The sequence below is a fragment of the Varroa jacobsoni genome, unplaced genomic scaffold, assembly GCF_002532875.2.
Source record: "Varroa jacobsoni isolate VJ856 unplaced genomic scaffold, vjacob_1.0 scaffold_74, whole genome shotgun sequence".
In the NCBI taxonomy this organism is placed as follows: domain Eukaryota; kingdom Metazoa; phylum Arthropoda; class Arachnida; order Mesostigmata; family Varroidae; genus Varroa; species Varroa jacobsoni.
Genome location: NW_019212976.1, coordinates 387731 through 398633, shown reverse-complemented (window position 1 = coordinate 398633; position 10903 = coordinate 387731). Strand labels below are relative to the sequence as shown.

Below are 10903 nucleotides of genomic sequence, written 5' to 3'. Positions count from 1 at the left end.
TGTGTTGTTTTACTGTGAAGGTCGAGCTCGGCTGCTGCATATGGCGGCGCAGGCGCTATCGCGATGCTTTATTTCACCGATTGGAAAACAGTACTACAGTACCTACCAATCTATAACACCAAATGGTCCGAGAAGTAGGTGTGTAGCTCAACAAGGTCATCTGTAATTCTATCATTTCTTTTTTCTCAGTCCAAGTGTCATCGTGGTAATAAAAGTAAGAGCAGATAGCATTCAATATTACTACAGTTATTCAGGTATACAGGGGATTTTGCAAGAGCTATGCTTTTTTGCGCAAAAGTGTTAAAGATTACTCGTTTTTTGCAAGTGCACTTATATAATTATTTAGCTGATAATAATTAATATTTTGTTCTATAATGCATATAATATACAAATAGGATGTGCCAGGCGCCAATGGCAGCATCGTTGTGATCAAATCATTATTATAATTAATCTTTAATTACAATAGCAGAGTTTAATTTTTCTTATACTCGAACGCTTAATACAATAAACCTATACTAATAAAACTGGCTTTTGTTTTTTTTTTGTTACAGAGAATTCCTATAGATGCTGCGCCTCTTAAATATATTAATAAATTAACAATTTGCCCTATTAGTATAACTACGGTGTCATTTTTATTAACTGATGTCGAACGTTTAAAGACACATGTCATTTTTATCCAAATATTTTTAGAAGTACGTTATGGGATTACTTAATGTATTTTATCTCTTTTCTAACAGTTACCAAGTGTTTTCCGCCAATTCTCGCGCCTACAATTAACGCATTATGAAAGTAAAAGTCCACACAAAAGAACATTATGAAGAGGTTAGTAATTTACTCGTGTTCCACAAACGCTGAATTTTTATGACGGCTAAACTATAGCTTTGCATCTCAAGACCCTGGAAAGCATCGTCTGTAATGGAGTACTCTACCGTGCAATTAAGGCGTAAGGTAGTGCAATCAGTCCTGTATATTTATTTCCACTATAGGACCGATGATTTATACATCAACGAAGAGGTCAGTCGTTATGTCAGGGGTGTCGTTACATTCAATATCACAACGTAGAAATCTGAAGGTAAGTATATAACAATTCTCTCTGCACCGTCCTATGATTATCCATAAACAATAAGTTAAAATGTATGATTATGGAAACAACCGAGTTGCTATTGGCAAGCATAAAGTTTGCAGAGCTACCGAGGTGCGATGAGTGTAATTTTATCAATGATTATTGCAGAAACGTTTATAACAACTAAAAAATGCCAGCGTAGGTGTAGCTACCAGGAATCCCGCATAAAATGGGAATGTATTTATGTGAAACAAAACAAAGCAAACTTTCTACGATCATTTAGTTGCAATATATTGATCTCAGAAGTGTTTAGAAACTTGTTGGCTGAACTCAATTAAGTTTACTGGAATTTCGAGACTGGCTTTGCAGAAAAAAATATAATATTTTTTTTTGTAAATTTGATGAGATGCCTAAGTTGAATTCTACTTCATATGATGTGCATAACATCGGAGCATATACTATGGGATATTCATTAATCTAAGCTCAAAATGTATCGTCCTCTAAACAAAAATGTTTGATACAGATTTTTTTATGTAGAAGATGTCATTTTTAACTGAATATCAAATTATTCTCGAAGTTTCAAAAATGTGAACTGATTCGCTGTACATACTTCCGTAATTTATTCTGTCATCTTGACTCATTAACCTACTCTGGCGCTAATATTTTGTAAAGAACCCAATTGAGGTTTTTGGTACGCGAAAAAAATATTGCCGGTTAGTACTATCTTCTGATAATAAGGTCAAAATTTGTTTTTATTTAAACAATTAAAACATAAGGAAAACATCGAATAGTTAAAATTTAGATTTGTCTCACTATTTTTCGATTGCTTTGAGTATGCAAATTATGATTCTACCGCTCTAGCTAAAATCGCTTTAATAGCAGACGTATTATGATTATTACGTATAAGATTTCAATAATTTTATATCCTTGTTCTCGATATGTAAATAGTAAATCACGCTGTGGAACTAACTGATAAATTATCCGTATTACTGGATCTAAACCTTAAGGTGGTGAATTTAAACACGTTTACGGTGAGTCGTTTAAATGCTTGAAAAGAAAATGCATTTTTCGATGTTTATCTATCTGTTTTAGCAGAACATTTATTTGCGCTAAGTCACTCGATTGAACAATTCAGGAACATTTTAATTGTTGTTGATGATGATGGGACAGTGATAGGCAGATTTTATAAAAAAAAAACCGGGAGCAAAATCTGGTTCAAAAGCGTAAGGCACCTACAGTGAGCTACTCCACTGCAGTACCATCGCAGACGGCAACGTCTCCACGTCGATTCGAAGCAGGTACAGCATGGCTAGTTGCAGTAGATACTCCTCTAACTCACAGTTCACCCATATATTTATCCAAAGAAAGATCACAATTTACGTTTACGGTGGGACCGGAGGGGTCTTAGTGGGTGGAAAATGCTTCAGAAAGAGGGCTTTTTTGCAATCAACGTATTTTCCAAATGTCATCAAACGAAAAACGTCGTCTTTCCCATGGCTAATAAAATTGATAACTGCAAACGCAGCGTTTTAAAAGCTGGCTGAATGGATTCAACGGCAGGTCTAACACGGAATAAATAAATTCGCTGATAGATAGGAATAGGTCATAGTGAATGACGTCGAATACGTAATAAACTGATGAGTCACCGCGGTTTGAGTGATGCTGATTTGGATGAACAAGCCACTATTATTTTTTGACCAACCTAATACGTAAAGGACAACGTGTATCCCCTTTGGATTGTATGTGTACGTAAGTACGAGTGGACGTTGATTATAACACACCTCATAACCCACATAGTACATAAGCTATTTTATTTACGGAAAAACACTATAATTTTTTAATCTTATTGTAAAGTTTCCTGTTATGCCCGTATGGGTTGGTCTCAGAATACAGTTATTGTTGTAAAAGTTACATGTCAAAGTTGAACCATTTTGGCCATTCAAGAATTTTTTTTGTTCGCTCAATATGAATGTAGAGGTTAATCAAGGTGACGAGCAGAAGCGATGGCGATGCTCCCGTCAGTCGCTTCTGCTCTACATTGCAGAGTACGGTCGGCTAGTAATAGAGAAAGGCGATTTGCATGATTGCTGAGAAGCCTGCAAAGATATTTTCAAAGTCTGTATGGAGCGGGTATATTGCTTGTCGCCGAATTAAGTAAGAAAACGCTTCAACGAGGTCTACGGTTCGTTGAACGACGTTCAAGGTATGCACGAAGGTGTCCATATTCGAAGCGGATTAGAGTGCGAATCGATCTTAGCAAACCACGATTGGCAACGACACAGGGCGGTCTTAGTGGCAGCCTCTGGTGCTTCTTAGGAAAACTACGTTTCTCTAATTGTTATATTTTGCTAAATCTGTGTCAGACGTAAACAAATACTCCCTAAACAATTTACATTCAAGCGAGGATTACTTCGTCAAATGAAAATCGTTTGTTGTTGTGGATGATGCCGCCCGGCAAAGCCATGAAAAGGGAATGTTTCTGTCTAAGCAAAGATATAAAAGTTTTGCGTGTAGTTTTCGAAAATTAAGCCCTTAACTAAATGTGATTACCATGGTACTACACTCGCTTGTGCCGTTTTCACGAGAGATATTGACGTGCAAGGGACAGTTCAACTAGATTTTAACGAGCACACGATACAACCACTCAAGTCGTCAGGGATAACAGTAACAGGCATTTTGAAATGTTATATGATATGAGGTACCAGTGTTAATATTTATTTTGTCCAACGCATGCAAATATTTCATCAAAAATATCCTATTGTCCTCCAAATGTACGTGCACTTGAATAAATCTTAAGTATTTCAGTATTCAACCGAACTCTGTGAAGTCGGATTTCCTAAAACCGAAAGCAATAGCTCGAGCCAAACTTGTAAATACTGTTCATAGAGGGTATCGTGATGAATGCACAAAAAAGGTGTTTTAGATATTGGAAATGATTGATTTCTGGCAACATTGTGCATACTACTCCTCTATTGTAGTATGCCTACTTGTCATGAAGGGGGTTATTTACGTTGTTATATTGTGTTATGCGTACGTTTTGGTTATGCGCGACACAAATGCATGTGTTAGTGTCTGGGCAGATCCAAGCCAAACAACGGCGCAATCTTTCTGCCTTTAATCTCTGAAGAATCAACGCCTTTCGTGTTAACGAATGCTCCGGAATATTTATTTACTTACAAGTTGGCATTGACTGCATTTATGTTAATTGCACCTACGCAGTCTCTGAGGCAAGGTAATCTTCGAATTCGCGAATATCTACACAGATGCTAATTAATGAGAGGGGCGTACCATATTAGTGAAGCTTTGCGTATCCAGACGCAGCGGTACAAAGCTAAGATTGTCTTTAAGCGACACGTCAAGCGGTTTTTGGGGAACTCATACCACTTAAACTGAACACATCTCGGATCATATAACCAGACCTGGACAGTATGAAGTAAAGTACATGCACGCTTTTCACTATGCAAAATATATACTATTGCTCAATGTTCTGAAGATTTCGTAAAAAGCATTGGGGTGCTGTCCTCATTCAAAGCTCTTGATTCCCATTCGGAAGAGCAAGCATTAAATCATTAATAAAAAAAAAACTTCGTTTGTTTGATGTTGTTTAGAGCAGAACTATAGTTGAAAAATTCCGAAAACAGCGATCTCAGAGGCACAGGTTTTGTCTGTTGTGTCATCAAGGACTAAAAAGAAAAACTAAAAAACCTGCTATTTTCTGTTGAGGTTCCTATTCCTTTTTAAGTAGACATTGTTTACCTAAAACTTTGTCGTGAGAAATTGATCAAAAGTCTGAGGATGCACATTTGGATTGCACTTGTGTCTTCTATTACTTGTTACACGGTCCAATCTAAAGTGACGCATAATTTTTTAATTGACGATTGATTGAAGGAAGCTATTTATAATAAACGAGAAGTACAAAATGACCGATACTTTAACATACAAGCATTATCCGTTGTTCTGACCGTCATGGATAGCAAAGCCATGATTGAAATACCAAGGCATTATGCAAGTTGAACTGATTACTCTGGTCCAGCTGCATTGAGAAACAGCAAGGTATGATCAACATTTTTTCGTAATCTCTGGTTCATCCTGTATTCCGCCACAAAAAAAATAAACAAGTAAAGTTCTCTCACCAAATCATTTTACGTGAGTATAACGAAAAATATGATTTGGCACGTGAATTAATTTTTCCGTGGCTGCAAAGAGTACAGTAGTAAATGTTGTTAGCATAAGTGATTATTCCAAAAGAATATATCAATTCGGTTTTTTCTCTCTCTCTCGCTCTCTCTCTCTCGCTCCAGATATATATATATATATATATAAAAACTGCGAAAAGTACTAATAATTTTATGAATTAGGGGTTGGAAGGAAGGAAGATAATGGCATAATTCAAACACGTATTCACATTAGGTTTAAATGTGAGGTGAACTAGTCAATAATACAATACAGTAATAGTACAATAATTAAATTATAGAATTGAGAATGGATGCGATTGAGCATGCTAAGGTGATAAGACTAAATTTTCCGCGTAATAGATCTGTGAATTTTATTGAGTTGCAGCTTAAGCGTCCTTGATATAAGGAGTAAAATGAAAAATGTCCTTCAATGACAAAACAGTAAAAATAACGTAATAGAAATTAGTTATGGATTTCGTAATTTAGCACATTCGTAATTTTTAGTGTTTAAAAGGTTTTCAAATATCAATGTAAAAGAAGTAACGAATGTTTTTATAGTGGAAATATTACACCATTTATACTTACTGATCGAGCCTTGAGTTTCCGTCAAGATAATAGGCTTGCTCCGTTACAGAAAAACTGCGACCGGACTTTCGGAAAGAGAATCGAATAAACCCAAGTCGACTGGCCAAGTTAGACTGGTAAAAAAAAACAGTCCATCTAGTAGCAATAACGACAGTATGATATCGTTTAAATTGAAGTGCTTATCTGGTTTTACGTCCACAAAGATTCGTCTCCCTACTACATAAGTGAAGACGAAATTTGAGGCTTCCCAGATAAAGCTATCTGTTTTTACCCTTGCCGTGTCCAGACAGTCTTAGGCTAAATCCTACTGTCACATTTTCTTCATCAATAAATAATTTCAATTCAATTTACTATATATTATCTTTAGATAATATATAGTAAATACATACAATATTAAATACAATAGATTTCTACAATATTAAATTTTTAATTTGATATATAGTTGTATATTAACGTCTCATCGGCTATATTCTGCTTGTCTACGCTTCAGCAAATCCTGGTGCGTATTCAGGTTGCGTATGATGGAAGTCCAGCTATATATGTATCCCAAATAATCAATAAATACGTATGAGGACGAGTACAAAATTTTCACGCCTTCATACACGATGTCTCGTAGAGCTGCTTCCGGATAGTAATAACAGCACAGAAACATGATGAAGGTGACAGATTAAATAAGCAATGTACAGAGTGTTCTTTGTATTAGGCCAGGCGCCGTTTGGGAAGCCCGTAAACAGCTTGGATCAGTTCAGCTTCGTGATATAGATACCGTATTTATGTAAACTCGAATTTTTTATTGGTTTTGAATGTACATTCGTGCTCTACGGTAGCCTCTGTCTTTTCATCGAAAGGCCCCGCGAAAATAGCAGGAGAGTTATAATACACAGGGAGTGGCACTATTGAAGTCTCGGAGTCATCGTTGTATGACTAGCTGCCGGATAATCAGCAAATTTGACTACGAACTTGAATACCGTGCTAATCGCTTGCCAGTCATCATCTAAGCTGTTTGCCCACAGACCAAAGTTAAACCTAGGCTTCTAAAAAACCTTTTCATTGTAGTCTTTACGTTCCAAAGATGTTCGTAAAAAAATTTTGGCAAAAATATATGTACGATGGGGTTATTTGAGGCATTGTTTTTTTTTAAAAAAGAGCATTTCTTTTAGGAATAAATGCTCCGAATGTTTCAGCAGTTTTGAACACCATACAGGTAAAAAAAATGTTAAATGAAATTTTTAGGATCCAATTTCAAGAAGTTATACAAGGGGGGGACCTGCTGAGCATTATTCCTCGCATTTATCGAACACTTGTGGAACTCCTTAAAGGCAAAATAGCCAGCAAATTGCTCAACGACAGAAAGAAGCAAACTGAACACAAATTTTGGTTTATAAACGTCGCTCGAATCAAGTAGCTATATATGGGTCATAGCTCCGGAAGGCGGATGTATACCTCGTTATTACATTTTCGTTTGCTGCAAAATTCAGTAGCAATTAAAGTTTTGCAATGTTATTTTATGTGAAGTTTTCGAAATTTTACGCTTTTTCTCGATATCTTCCGGTTTTGCGAACTTAACTTGCAAACTTAAGGCTTACAGAATTAACCCTTCATGTAAAAGCCATTCTGTACAAACCGTCAGTAGTGTGTGCTCTGTCGGCTTTCGTTCAGTGCTCGTTCGCCCTCCTCAGCTAGTCGCAACCTTCGCTAGCAAATATGTTTCGTTACTTGTTTATATCATCAATTTTTCCTAACAGAATATTCAAAATGTCCATTGTGAGCTGCGTCTTTAGAACAGAATTTTCCCATTGGTGACTTCAACTTACTTACTCAAATTGTTTAAGTGAATTAAATAATTCGTTCCGTTTCTTATTCAGTATTTTTACTTTTAGTATCTTTATCTCACAGCGATAACGAAACACCGTATGTTGGGTCTTTCAGGCATTACCTTTCTTGCCAAAGTCAGTAAGGGAACACGTGTTTTCTTGAGTTGATTAACTTGTTCTTAGTCAGCCGCCCGAGAACTGGTCGATTAAAACAGTAAGTAACGCCATCACTTTCAACACAAGAGGTTGTAGTTTCTAGGATTACTTATCAGTGGCAACATGCTATCAGCGCGAATAGAAAAGTAATTTCTGTGTAAGACAGCTAACCCGGTGTATACAGCCTTTGAAAGAAGTTCTGTTTGTTGCAAGCAGGCAGCTTTATGTCTAATCCACTAGGTTTCACATCACACAAGCTTACAAATGTTTTAAAAATATATATTTCTTTCATAGATCAAGGATCCATTAGATAATTACATAAGTAAAAGCTGTTTTTTTTTTTTGAACGTTCCATTTACTGATGGTGAAGTGTTACACATCAAGAGAAATCTCTCGTTTCTTTTCGTATTTGCTGTTATCGTCGTTCCTATTCGGGTGACGAAAAAAGCTGCCGAAATAACTGGATGGGCGCAGCGAGGGTCATAAACGAGTAGGTATGGTAATCGCCGTTGGGTTTGAGTAACTAGACATCGCGTGGCTGTGTGCAAGGTAACAATTGAAGGATGCCTCTAATATACAAACGTCGCCTTTTTTAAATGAGATGCTTCCTGCAGCACTCGATAATTGTTGTCTGAATCATCTTCGCTCGTCTGCGAGCGCAGGATTAAAGTTTGGTTATCAACGCGCGTCCATTAGTGTCGCAGCTATAGAGTCAAGACAAAGCGACAAAAATAGGCACAGCTGTGCTTACAATCTCGCTGAATAACAAGTAGTGGCATTGCAGTTGCCTGCAAAAAGGTTAATGTGTGCGCCAGGGAAAAATGACCGCTGACTCGATGAATGAATTAAAAAAATGAGACATCTGCTATTTGTTATGCAGTGGAATTCACCATCCACCGGAAGCTAGGCAAATTATCTGCTTAGGGTTTCTAGTCCGACTGGTGGCCGTGGCCTTCAGCGGATCAAGGTTTTCTCCTTCCCGTTGGTTTTTCCCTCTGATGTAGAGCTTGGCTGCTTTATTGGTCTTTATAGCTAGAATCTAGCAGTACTAAGGCCGACAATTAGTCTTACACTACCCAGTTAACTAGCAGTCCAGCTGTTGCTAGTCCAGCGATTAGCTAACCTGCCACGATAATAGTATAGTCGGTACCATCACTTGACTATTGCTGTGCCCTACATTGTAACCTGCTTGTTCGAAGATTAAAGAGCTCCATACTCCTGTTTTCCATCGTTTGATCCCGCTTCGCGTGATGGCCCTCTTTGCAGTGATTTGAGAAAGGAACCTTTCATTCCAATACTAGGGTGCATAATGGTTTTAGGTATTTATTCCTTATACTAGCTAGTATAGATCATGCCAGATAAGTTCTTACATTCAATATATCACCTGACCTTTGAAGCCTTCTATATTCAAATAAAAGGCAAACTATTTGATTGTTATAAGTCTATTTAGTGTCTACTTCTGTATACTGCTGAATGAGGATTTCAATAAATCGTTACCGTTGTCTTGCAGGTCCGAGGCCTGTTCCTATCAAGATTTGAAGAACGGCATCGATTGTGAGGTCTCCCTTTTTCCAATCTGCAGTGAACTAAACTAGGCCTTTTAGTCGCTGTGAATGTACAGTCTTATTCTTCAGTTTATCATGACATAGAGCATCGGTTACAACAAGCAGAATTTATTATTATTTGGTTATGCTCATTTCATCATATTATGCTTACTTCAGCTGTCAGATGTTTGATTCAGGCTCTGTGGCTTACTGTTCTAAAATCCTAACGTCCTGAGAGAGCTACATTCGATCAGAACTCTAAGAATAAGCGGCACACAACCTGGCCATAAATGGTCGGTGGACAGTCTAGGTTATAACCCTAGTTAAAGGTAAACTTACGTCTAAGAAACTATTTAAATTTATTCGTCAAGTTGAAAAAAGTCAGAGTTTACACAACTGTGAATTCGATTGAGCATCGAATTCCGCTACTTCCAGTCGTCTATAAGCATGGCACTGCAAAGGATGTTACATATTCTATATGTTCTATTAATGTTGCTTGGATATGAAGACCCAAGACAAGCGTATAATTATAAGAATACGAAAATTAAACCTATATGAAGTTCTACATATTGCATACAAGTAAGTCGTATGAAACGCTTTGTTATTTAGTAGTAAATATGTATATTTTACTTTAAGTATACAAAATTATGTCTAAGAAGGGTTGAAAAAAGCCAATATTCTATTTATAAAGACGAACATTCATTTTGGGTCTATTTTATCCGCGTCTATCATACGTAATAGGCCATACGTAACAAAGCTCGCTATTAAATCAGTTGAAATTTTCACTCAACAGTTTATATCAAAACCGAAAGGATCAAGACGAAAAGGAAAACATGTATCGGTAGTAAATGGCTTAAACCTACTACTATCTATATTAATTGATTAGTTACACCAAAAGACGTATTGTATACTACATAGGAGCATAATTCGAATATATGTAATCAACATATTCTCTTTTTTCCATCTAAACTAAACCTGCAACTAAATATGCCAAAAAAATTTACCTGCGGAAATTTAATAGCAGGCCAAAATTTCCAGAAATAGGCGTAAAAGTAAAAAAAAAACTAACTATTAGGGTTTATCTGTCCTAGCTAATCTGCAAACGATGTTTTGCTCTTAGAAACGACCGTTAATCTCTATATGAACAACTTGGTAATTTTCATTAATTTTTAAGTCTTAAGTCTAAGCTCTATTAAAAACCTTCCAGTTTGCTTTCTGGAAACCTTCCTCGATTTTTCTCTAAGCCGCATGCAAAATAACAGTAATAACATATCCAACAATAAACACACACTTATAACCGCCGCATCTCAATTACTATGTATAGAGCGTAATTAGGCGAAAGTCCAAAAGGCAAAAAAAATTATTTGAAAAATATCTCCGAATTTAATTTAGCGCCTGAATTAAAACTGTCATCGCGATGGATGGCCATTACATTAAGCAAATGCCTTCGTCTGATTCGACATTTTTAGCAGATGCAAGAGTGTCTGTTAACCTATCTATTTTTGTTTCCATACACAAATCAGATATAAGTAAAAGTGTAGATGTTGTCTGGTCACTTATGTGTAT

At 36.5% G+C, this 10903-nt stretch overlaps 1 long non-coding RNA gene across 2 annotated transcripts in view; it reads left to right on the top strand.

Annotated features, from left to right (window-relative positions):
- Positions 1-133: 133 nt before the first annotated feature.
- Positions 134-10903, top strand: part of LOC111262767 (uncharacterized) — a 12896-nt gene continuing 2126 nt past the window's right edge. Inside the window, exons 1-5 of one of the 2 annotated variants that reach the window (XR_002681847.2) lie at positions 134-214; positions 552-822; positions 987-1072; positions 7753-7851; positions 9304-10763. This is a non-coding gene — a long non-coding RNA (uncharacterized LOC111262767). Of the gene's footprint in view, positions 215-551; positions 823-986; positions 1073-7752; positions 7852-9303; positions 10764-10903 lie in introns of those variants that run through there. The other variant, XR_002681845.2, reaches the window with a different exon arrangement.